The sequence below is a fragment of the Hypanus sabinus genome, chromosome 26, assembly GCF_030144855.1.
Source record: "Hypanus sabinus isolate sHypSab1 chromosome 26, sHypSab1.hap1, whole genome shotgun sequence".
In the NCBI taxonomy this organism is placed as follows: Eukaryota; Metazoa; Chordata; class Chondrichthyes; order Myliobatiformes; family Dasyatidae; genus Hypanus; species Hypanus sabinus.
Window position 1 is genome coordinate 14,908,390 of NC_082731.1, and position 11,850 is coordinate 14,920,239.

An 11,850-nucleotide genomic window follows, 5' to 3' on the forward strand; every position below is an offset into this window, starting at 1 on the left:
TCTCTTCTGCACCCTTTCTATGGCTTCCACATCCTTCCTGTAGCGAGGTGACCAGAACTGAGCACAGTACTCCAAGTGGGGTCTGACCAGGGTCCTATATAGCGGCTACATTGCCTCTTGGCTTCTAAACTCAATCCCACAATTAATGAAGGCCAACTTTTAACCACAGAGTCAACCTGCGCAGCAGCTTTGAGTGTCCTATGGACTCAGACCCCCAAGATCCCTCTGATCCTCCACACTGCTAACAGTCTTACCGTTAATACTATACTCTGTCATCATATTTGACCTACCAAAATGAACCACCTCACATTTATCTGGGTTGAACTCCATCTGCCACTTCTCAGCCCAGTTTTGCATCCTTTCAATGTCCCTCTGTAACCTCTGACAGTCCTCCACACTCTCCATATCTCCAGCCTTTGCGTCATCAGCAAATTTACGAACCCATCCCTCCACTTCCGCATCCAGGTCACTTATAAAAATCACATAGGGGTCCCAGAACAAATCCCTGAGGCACCCCACTGGTCACCGACCTCCATGCAGAATATGACCCGTCTACAACCACTCTTTGCCTTCTGTGGGCAAGCCAGTCCTGGATCCACAAAGCACAGTCCCCTTGGATCCCATGCCTCCTTACTTTCTCAATAAGCCTCACATGGGGTACGTCAATTGCCTTGCTGAAATCCATATACACTACATCTACTGCTCTACCTTCATCAATGTGTTTAGTCACATCCTCAAAATATTAAATCAGGCTCGTAAGGCACAACCTGCCCTTTGCCAAGCCATGCTGACTATTCCTAACTATATTCTGCCTTTCCAAATGTTCATAAATCCTGCCTCTCAGGATCTTCTCCATCAACTTACCAACCACTGAAGTAAGACTTACTGGTCTATAATTTCTTGGGCCTTCTCTACTCTCTTACTTGAATAATGGAAAAACATCTGCAACCCTCCAATCCTCCGGAACCTCTTCCATCCCCATTGATGAATCAAAGATCATCGCTCAGCAATCTCCTCCCTCCCCTCCCACAGTAGCCTGGGGTACATCCCGTCTGGTCCCGGTGACTTATCCAACTAGATGCTTTCCAAAAGCTCCAGCACATCCTCTTTCTTAATATCTACGTGCTCAAGATTTTCAATTCACTGCAAGTCATCCCTGCAATCGCCAAGATCCTTTTCTGTAGTGAATTCTGAAGCAAAGTATTCATTAAGTACCTCTGCTATCTCCTCTGGTTCCATACACACTTTTCCACTGTCACACTTGGTTGGTCCTATTCTCTCACGTCTTATCCTCTTGCTTTTCACATACTTGTAGAAGGTCTTAGGGTTTACCTTAATCCTGTCCGTCAAGGCCTTCTCATGACCCCTTCTGACTCTCCTAATTTCTTTCTTAAGCTCCTTCCTGCTAGCCTTATAATCTAGATCTCTTTCATTACCTAGTTTTTTTTTACCCTTTCATAAGCTCTTCCATTCTTCTTGACTAGATTTACAACAGCCTTTGTCCACCATGGTTCCTACACCCTACCATCCTTTCCCTGTCTCATTGGAATGTACCTGTGCAGAACTCCACACAAATTTCCCCTGAATATTTGCCACATTTCTTCCATACATTTCTCTGACAATATCCGTTGCTAATTTATGCTTCCAAGTTCTTACCTGATAGCTTCATATTTCCCCTTAGCTCCAAATAAACGCTTTCCTAACTTGTCTGTTCCTATTCCTCTCCAGCGCTATGGTAAAGGAGATAGAATTGTGATCACTGTCTCCAAAATGCTCTCCCACTGAGAGATCAGTGAACCTGACCAGGTTCATTTTCCAATACCAGATCAAGTACAGTCTCTCCTCTTGTAGGCTTCTCTACATATTGTGTCAAGAAACCTTCCTGAACACACCTAACAAACTCCATCCCATCTAAACCCCTCGCTCCAGGGAGATGCCAATCGATATTTAGGAAATTAAAATCTCCCACCACAGCAATCCTATTATTATTACACCTTTCCAGAATCTGTCTGCCTATCTGCTCCTCTCTGTCCCTGTTACTATTGGGTGGTCTATAAAAAACACTCAGTAGAGTTATTGACCCCTTCCTGTTCCTAACCTCCACCCACAGAGACTCCATAGACAATCCCTCCATGTCTTCCTCCTTTTCTGCAGCCGTGACACTATCTCTGATCAACAGTGCCACACCCCGACCTCTTTTGCCTCCCTCCCTGTCCTTTTTGAAACATCTAAAGCCTGGCACTGAAGTAACCATTCCTGTCCCTGCACCACATCACAGCTCCAAGTACCGATCTACGCTCTAAACTCATCCACTTTGTTCATAATACTCCTTTCATTAAAATAGACACATCTCAAACCTTTGGTCTGAGTACGTCCCTTTTCTATCACCTGCCTATCCTCCCTCACACACTGTCTGCAAGCTTTCTCTATTTGTGAGCCAAACGCCTTTTCCTCTGTCTCGTCAGTTTGGTTCCCACTCCCCAGCAATCCTAGTTTAAATTCTTCCCCAATAGCCTTAGCAAACCTCCCCGCCGGGAAACTGGTCCCCCGGGATTAATGTGCAACCCCTCCTTTTTATACAGGTCACACCTGCCCCAAAAGAGGTCCCAATGATCCAGAAATCTGAATACCTGCCCCCCCTGCTCCAATCCTCAACCATGCATTTATCCTCCACCTCACTATTCCTATACTCACTTACGTGGCACCGTCAGTAATCCCGAGATGAACACTTTGTGGTCCTGCTTCTCAACCTCCTTCCTAACTCCCTGTAGTCTGCTTTCAGGACCTCCTCCCTTTTCCTAACTGTGTTGTTGGTACCAATATGTACCACGACCTCTGGCTGTTCTTCTTCCAGCTTCAGGATATCGTGGATGCGATCAGAAACATCCCAGACTCTGGGACCTGGGAGGCAAACTACCATCCGTGTTTCTTTCCTGCGTCCACAGAATTGCCTGTCTGACCCCTAACTATAGAGTCCCCTATCACTGCTGCCTTCCTCTTCCCTTCCCTACCCTTCTGAACCACAGGGCCGGACTCTGTGCCAGAGGCACGGCCACTGTTGCTTCCGCCAGGTAGGCCGTTCCTCCCCCCCCCCCCACCCCACCAAACAGTACTCAAGCAGGAGTATTTATTGTCAAGGCATACAGCCAAGGGGATGCTCTCTCCTGCCCTTCCCTCTCCTGACTGTTACCCACTTGCCTGTCTCCCCAGGCCTCTAGCTCCTGTCTGTCACCTCCGCACTCTCCCCAACCAGACGAAGGTCATCGAGCTGCAGCTCGACGCACCTGGTGCAGATGTGGCTGTCCGGGAGGTTGGGAGTCTCCCGGACTTCCCATATCTGACACCGAGCAGAGAGCGCTGGCCTCGCACACGTTCTTCCTGTCTGTATTCTACGCAGGCAACCTACCGCGCCTTGACCCGTTATCGCGAAGCCCCGTTGAGCCAAAGGCTTTCTATGCTGTCACCTGCTCTATAAGGGTAAACAGGAAGGGAGCCAATTGAGGCCCCAGTGCAGCTTATAGTCATGTCTGCCACACAAACTCTGCTCTGCCAGTCTTGTAGTCCATTATCCCGGGTACAGTGGAAGTGCCAACCTGCGTTGAATGGAGCTCTTCCCCTCCCGCGATGAGGGCTGTGTGGAGGTGTGGATGGTAGGTGCAAGGCGAGGAGGGATGTGGACTGGTATCCTGTGTTGTTCATCCACGTGGAGGGGGAGGGTGGGTAGGGGAGGCCTTGATGCTGAGCAAGCATTGGGAGCCTCAGCTCCTGGACTGTTGTGCTCAGGGATGTGTGAATGGGAGAGCAATTACCAAACCCATTGGAGAATTGGTTGAACTCGAGCCCATTCACGGCTGCGTTCCGAGGCTCCACAGCTTGAAGCCAGTGAAGTTCTTTATGCCTCTCCACACCTCCCATGTGCTACTCTGAGGTGCAGCCACTTAAAGGACAATTTGAAGGTTTTATAATGGAGGTATCTAGTAAACCTATTCAGCTGGTGCTAGAGCAAGGACCAGGGAATCAGATTTTTTATGGAACAATGTGCTGGAACATTCCAACGTGGTTAAGTCTGGAATTATTTTTCGCATGGGAATTAATGTTGGGTGAATTTGGTAACCAAGAGATATGGGGTGAACGTTGTTATTTGGAGCCTGGTCACAAGTTGGCCGTAATCCCACTGAATGGAAGAATAGGCTGGGACTGCTCCCGTCTCCCCAAACAGGCAGGTGAAGCGTCTGTCAAAGAGAAACAGGTGCTGTTCTCAGCAGAGGGCTGGCGGCTAACGCCTCAGCGGAGACGGCCGTTCATGATGGCTGAAGAATCGGAGCACAGCTGCCAGATGTGTCGACAGACCAGGTGCTGATCAGCAACACAGACGTTCCTCCCTACCCAATCCTCTTCAAACTGTGCCCCCTCGTGTTAGTCATTTCAGCCCTGGGAAAAAGCCTCTGACTATCCACACCATCAATGCCTCTCATCATCTTGTACACCTCTACCAGGTCACCTCTCATCCTTCATCGCTTAATAGATTCCAGCACTGGTAGTCTTAGTGTTTAACCTGTTTGTTATCGCCCTCGTGCAGCTGCCTCAATTTCTCTTTTGTTTGCCTTTCCTATGTGGTTCAATCTGTCTGACAGCATTCACCCACCCCTCCGGTTACCACTTCCCTCTACTCTCCATACCCATTTACCTCAGGCCATCGATCCAGGTCCCTGAGAACAGTCTAGCCCACCTTCACTGGATAAACTGCTCCACGTGTGTCATGTGCTCACAATGTCAGCTGATCCAATGAGTCGGCAACGAGATCAAATCGGGGAGAACTCATTCGCTTGCCCGTTCTGTGGAAAGGGTTCACTCCGTCATTCCACCTACTGACACGCCAGCAGGTTCACACCGGAGAGAGGCTGTTCACTCGTTCTGAGTGTGTGAGGGGATTCACCGTCGATTTAGTGAATTCACACCGGAGTGGATCATAATCGCGAGATTCTGCAGTTGCAGGAAGTCTAGAGTGACGCATACGAAACGCTGGAGCAGGTCAGGCAGCACCTGTGGAAAGGAATAAGCAGCCCTTTCATCAGAACTTTGGAGCATACTCACAACACTGGAGCCAGGCCCTCCATCTGCTCCAGGTGAGAAAGGGATCTGCCCAACAATCCAACCTGCTAGTGCACCAGCAGGTTCACACCGGTGAGAGGCTGTTCACCTGCTCAGAGAGTGAGAAGGGATTCATTGTCTTCTGATCTGCGGAGACACCGAGTTCACACTGAACACAATGTTTAAGTAAGCAGTTTACCAGGTACCACTGCGGCTGCCAAAATAACGGGCCACAGATAACAGCAGAAATTAGACTCTGTAATTATTTACGCTGCTCAGCACACCCTGGTGGGTTGTTTAATATTGTTTATGCTGTTGTTTCTGACCCTAAAAACCAAACTGGAGGAGGCCATGGATATGTCTATCCATGGCTTCCTCTACTGTCAAGATGAAGCCACACTCAGATTGGAGGAACAACACCTTATATACCGGCTGGGTAGCCTCCAACCTGATGGCATGAACATTGACTTCTCTAACTTCCATTAATGCCCCTCCTCCCCTTCTTACCCCATCCCTGATATATTTCTTCCCCCCTTTTTCTTTTTTTTTCTCTCTCTCTACCCATCACTCTGCCTGTTCTCCATCTCCCTCTGGTGCTTCCCCCCCTTTCTTTCTCCCCAGGCCTGCCGTCCCATGGTCCTCTCCCTTCTCCAGCTCTGTATCCCTTTCACCAATCACCTTTCCAGCTCTCAGCTTTACCCCACCCCCTCCGGTCTTCTCCTATCATTTCGTATAACCCCCTCCCCCTCCCACTTTCAAATCTCTTACTATCTTTCCTTTCAGTCAGTCCTGACGAAGGGTCTCGGCCCGAAACGTCGACAGTGCTTCTCCCTATAGATGCTGCCTGGCCTGCTGTGTTCCACCAGCATTTTGTGTGTGTTGCTTGAATATCCTGGGTCTGTGACTAATAAATCGTGTTTTAAACAGTTTCAGGTATTAATGTCTGCAATAGCCAATACATATGTTCAGTTTAAAGAGTCCAGATGAACTCAGGCCAGCTGATGCCCTGCGACTCTGCTCAGCTGCTTTGAATGTTGTATTTACTAGGCTACCCCTATCGCCAGTGAGCGAACGGCCGTGGTCCTTTGCTGCAGCCCATTCACTTCTAGTTTCAATGTGTTGTGCAGTCAGCAATCTGGCCTGCACGCTGCTCTTGTAACGCATGGTTATATAATTTACTTTTGCCTTCTTGTCAGCTCGAACCAGTCTGGCCATTCTCTGACCTCTCACTGACAAGACGTTTCCATCCAAAGGACTGCCACTTGCTGGGTGCTTTGTTTTTTTTTGCACCATTCTCCGTGAGCTGCAGAGACACTCGAGCACGGGAATCCCAGGAGATACTCAAACCTGGCGTCAACAATCATTTCCCTGTTAAGGTCATCCACATCCCATTTCCTCCCCACCGCGGCGTGCTGAGAACAACAACTGAACCTCCTGACCGTGTCTGCGTGCTTTTGAGTTGCCACCACCCGACTGGCTGATCTGCGTTAACAGGCAGGTGTACCTGATAAAGTGGTACTTCGAGTGTAGGAAAGCAATGGGACATCAGAAGATCCCATTTACTCCTTAGTTTGCAGAATGAGAACCCCGTCAAAAACGCAACAAAAACAATCTGAATGTTAAACGTGTGCAAATCTCATCTCCAGTCCTTTCATAATTACTTAGGCCAGGGCCATTCTACCTATGTCATATCATAAAAATAAATATATATAAACCTATTCTATCTCTCAGGGAATTCCAGCATCAGTAACCCCCATTTATTTGGCGGTAACATACTCCCTTCCTCATGCCCGTCAGCTCTTCCCCGATTCCACTAGCACTCACAATCACTGGGGGGGGGGGGGGGGGATCAAATACAAAAACTGTGGGCTCTAGAAATTTGAAAGGGCAGAAAATGCTGCAAACACTGCACGGGTCAGGCAGCCTCTGTTGAAATGGGAACAGTCAACGTTCGAGCTGAGACCCTTCATCAGAACTCGGGGAAAAACAGAAATATGCTTATTTTCAGTATGGGAGACGGGTAGAATAAATGGATTGCTTCTGACGGGGGTGAGACCAGCACATTCTCATTTTTGTGTGATATGTTGTTATTCGTGAGGTTAAGGGATAGGCCAGGCTGGACGGCGACAGAAAGGAAAACAGAGCCAGCATGATGACAGAAACACACACAAAACGCTGGGGGAACTCAGCAGGCCAGGCAGCATCTATGGAAAAGACGTTTCAGGGCCGAGACCCTTCAGCAAGGCTGGAGGGAAAAAAAAGATAAAGGATAGAGTGGGGGAGGGATGGAGGAAAGAGCTGGGAATTGGTGAAAGAGATACAGGACTGGAGAAGGGGGAATCTAATGGGAGAGGACAGAAGGCCCTGGAAGAAGGGCGACGGAGCGCGAGAGAGAGAGGCGATGGGTAGGCAAGGACATGAGGTGAGAGAGGGGAAAGGGGGAGCCAGTCTGATGAAGGCAGAAAGAAGGAACACTTTAAAGTTTGAAAGTTCGACGCCGAGTTCTGGAAGGCTGCAACCTGCCGGGGGGAGATGATTTGCCGTCCCTCAAGTTTCTGTTGGGCAGGAGATGGGGGTCGGCATGGAGACCGGTCACCGGGAGGTCAGGTTCCCCAGGCGGTGACCCTGTCGGTGTTTGGTGCTTCCGACGATGAGGAGGTCACAATGTGCAGTGAGTGGAACGGGGAGCGGCTGCTTGCTCCGGGAGGGCTTTTAGATTCCCGGATGGTGGGGAGGAAGGGGGTAAAGGAACAGTTGATGCATATCCCTTCAATATGCATCTCTTACCCCTAGTTCTTTAAAAAATAACGAGTTGAAGACTGGAATCCGGGAGGAGAGGTTTTAATAACCGGCGCAGCGAAGCCCGCAGCCGGCTTCTGACGGAGTGCGCATGCCTGGGGCCGGCGGTGTCCACAGTCTCGGCAGCGATACGAGTGCGCAGTCGCGTGGGATCGGCCCGCCGTTTCAATGAGGAAGGGGGTGTGACCCTCCGACGGAGAGGGTGGGGTAGAATTGGAGGGTGTGATGGTTGGAATAGGTCTGAGGGGAGGGAGTGATGTGACCCTCCGACGGTGAGGGTGGGGTAGAATTGGAGGGTCGGATGGTTGGAATAGGTCTGAGGGGAGGGAGTGATGTGACCCTCCGACGGTGAGGGTGGGGTAGAATTGGAGGGTCGGATGGTTGGAATAGGTCTGAGGGGAGGGAGTGATGTGACCCTCCGACGGAGACGGTGGGGTAGAATTAGAGGGTCGGATGTTTGGAATAGGTCTGAGGGGAGGGAGTGATGTGACCCTCCGATGGAGAGGGTGGGGTAGAATTGGAGGGTCGGATGGTTGGAATAGGTCTGAGGGGAGGGAGTGATGTGACCCTCCGATGGAGAGGGTGGAGTAGAATTGGAGGGTCGGATGTTTGGAATAGGTCTGAGGGGAGGGAGTGATGTGACCCTCCGACGAAGAGGGTGGAGTAGAATTGGAGGGTCGGATGTTTGGAATAGGTCTGAGGGGAGGGAGTGATGTGACCCTCCGACGAAGAGGGTGGAGTAGAATTAGAGGGTCGGTTGGTTGGAATATGTCTGAGGGGAGGGAGTGATGTGACCCTCCGATGGAGAGGGTGGGGTAGAATTGGAGGGTGTGATGGTTGGAATAGGTCTGAGGGGAGGGAGTGATGTGACCCTCCGACGGAGAGGGTGGAGTAGAATTAGAGGGTCTGATGGTTGGAATAGGTCTGAGGGGAGGGAGTGATGTGACCCTCCGACGGAGAGGGTGGGGGAGAATTAGAGGGTCTGATGGTTGGAATATGTCTGAGGGGAGTGATGTGACCCTCTGACGGAGAGGGTTGAGGGGGGGGAGTGATGTGACCCTCTGACGGAGAGGGTGGGGGAGAATTGGAGGGTCTGATGGTTGGAATAAGCCTGAGGGGAGTTGGAGTTCACCATTGCTGTGGGGAAAAGTCAAAGATAAAATTGGATGCCTTGTCTTTATCTGAGGCGCCGCAAGTTGTACAAGGCTGAGCAATGAGTTAGGAAAAGTGATCTGGAAGCAGTAAACAGAAGGTAAATGGTTGTTGGAACAACGGGAGGTGATCAGGGAGCAGGTTCAGGGTGAAAATCTTCCTCAAAAGACAAAGGACAGCTGACAGGAGGCAGAGTGCATGAGAGAAAGTGAAGGCAGGAACGTTATATTACAGTCACTGAGAACTCAATATTGCAGGAAGAGTGTGTCAGGATAAAGTTAAAAAGGAAATTAGCAAAGTACAGGTAATGAAAGCATAATGGTAAGTAAAAGTAAAGAAAACTTAAGGATGTTTTGTGTTCGTACAAAGAGCAAAAGGTCGAAGAAAAGAGGTTTATGAGTGACCAAAAATTGATAAATGTGTGGAGGAGAATATGAGGAAGGTGGATCATAAAACCTCTGCAGCCGTCTTCACAGAAAATATTGTTGATGTCGATAAGAAAGGTGGTGTGAAATATAGGAACAGTAAAATAAGGTAATGAGACTTTATACCTTTGGAAGTCTATAAGCTTTCTTTTTTTTAAACCAACTTTTATTTAAGAATATAAGCTTTCTGAAGACTAAAGAAATTGGAACAAAAAAATCAAGTATATGGAGATACTTCAGCAGATCAGGCACCATCTGTGGAGGCAGAGAGATACCTGACGATTTGGGTTGGAATCCCTCATGAGGACTGAGTGTGTAGAGGGTAGATAGACAGAGTACACAGGGGAGGGATAAGGTAGGAGATGTCAGGTAAATGTGTTCAGATGGGAATAGGAATAGGACTGGGAGGTGATAGGTGGAGGCAACAAAGGGTTGTAGATTATGGAATGGGAACCACAGGGAGGAATGGTAACAGTAGAGAGGAGATGGGGAATCAGTGGGTGAGGTGTATGGGTAATGGGCAGATCAAACCAAGTAGGGGAGGGGAAAGAACCTGTTTAACAACGGGATTGTATGTGGAGGGGGGCGTTGAAAAGTAGAGTGGTTGGTTTGATCAGGAGAGAGAAAGGAAGAGATTACCCTGAAATTGTATTTTTTTAAGTGTTCATGGCATTGGGTTGAAGATTACCTCAGAGGAATATATTTTACTTGTCTAATTTTTCTCTGGCCTCACCTGGTAGTGATGGAGGCTAAAGAGAGAGAATTCAGTGTGGAGGTGGGAAAGAGAGATAAAATGGCCTGCAGCCAAGAGCTCAAGATGGTAACTGCGGTCAGAATTCAGGGTGGCTTGCAAAGCCATGTCTGTGTTTGATCTTATTGATTTAGAGGAGGTCACTTTGCAAGCACAATTCAGTAGGTGAGACTGGAGGAGTTGGATGTGACTCTCTCATCTGGAAGGGCTGTGTTACGTCCTTGGGTCATGACGAGGGAGGTGATGTAGAGGAAGATGTTACACCTCCAGGGTTGTAGGAGAGAATGACAGAGGGTGGGGAGGGATGAGCAAACCAGAGAGAGTGGTCCCTGTGGAAACCAGAGAGGGATGGGGAAGGGAAGAAGTGTCTGGGAGTGGGATTACATCACAACTGGAGTAAATTATGAAGAATGATGTTTTGGAGTGGTAAGTTTCATCTCAAGGACAAAATGCTGAGAAAGGAAAGTGGTCTTTAAGAGACAGGATGGGGGGAAGGAGTCTCAGTAGTTGTAGAAGTCAGTGGCTTTACTGTAAATGTCACCGGATAGCTTGTCTTTTGATATAGAGACATATTCAGAAGGGGGAGAGAAGCAATAAAATAATCAAGTGAACATACAACAGTACAGTACTGGGCAGTTAATTTATGTCAATTGATGCCAATTTATACTAGTCCTCCTGTGTATTATCTATATCCCTCCATTCCCTGTATAATCACTTATCTATCTAGAACTTTTTAAAACTCCACCACACTTCCACTGCTACCCAGGTAACCTATTCCAGCATCTACCACTCTGCATGTATACAAATACCCCTCGTGTCACCTTTAAACTTGCCCCTCCAACCTTAAAATCACATCACCTGGGTTTTGACCTTTCTGCTCTGGGGAAAAGATTTTAACTGTCCACCCTATCCATGCCGCTCTCAGTTTTAAACACCTCTGTCAGTATCCCTTCAATGCTCTGAGAACAACCCAAATTTGTCCAACTTTCCTGCAGTCCTCTAATCCAGGCAGCATCCTGGTAAACCTCTTCTGCGCCCTTTCTAGAATCTCCATGTTTCCTGTAATTGGGCAATGAGAACTGCACACAATACTCCCAAAGTTTTATACAGCTGCAGCATGACTTCCATTAAAGGCAAGATGCCTCATGCCTTATTTATGGAGTAGCAACCTTACACACTTACTCTGTCTTCTGTGGGCAAGCCAGTTCTGTATCCAAATGTAAATCACCCTGGATCCCATGCATCGTTAACTTCCTGATCACCTACCATGACGGACATTATTAAATGCCCTACCCGAGTCTATGCACTTGATGTCCGCTGCCTTACACTCAACAAGCACTCCTGTTACCTTAAAAAAACTTATTTAAGTTTGTAAGGCATGACATGTCAAGTTAAATCTGTAAGTGTATTAATGAGGGAGAGTTCTCAAACATGTGACATTCTTGTCACATAAGCATTTGACAATTATGATATCCACAAAGGAAAGTCTCTGAAATTCAATGGCACTGTCATCAGTGAATTTCCCACTATCCTGGGAGTTATCATCGATAAGAAACTGGTGGAGCAGTCAGGTATGCAATGTGTCTAGAAAAGCAGGGCAGAGGCCAGGAATCCTGTGGTGAGTAACGCGCC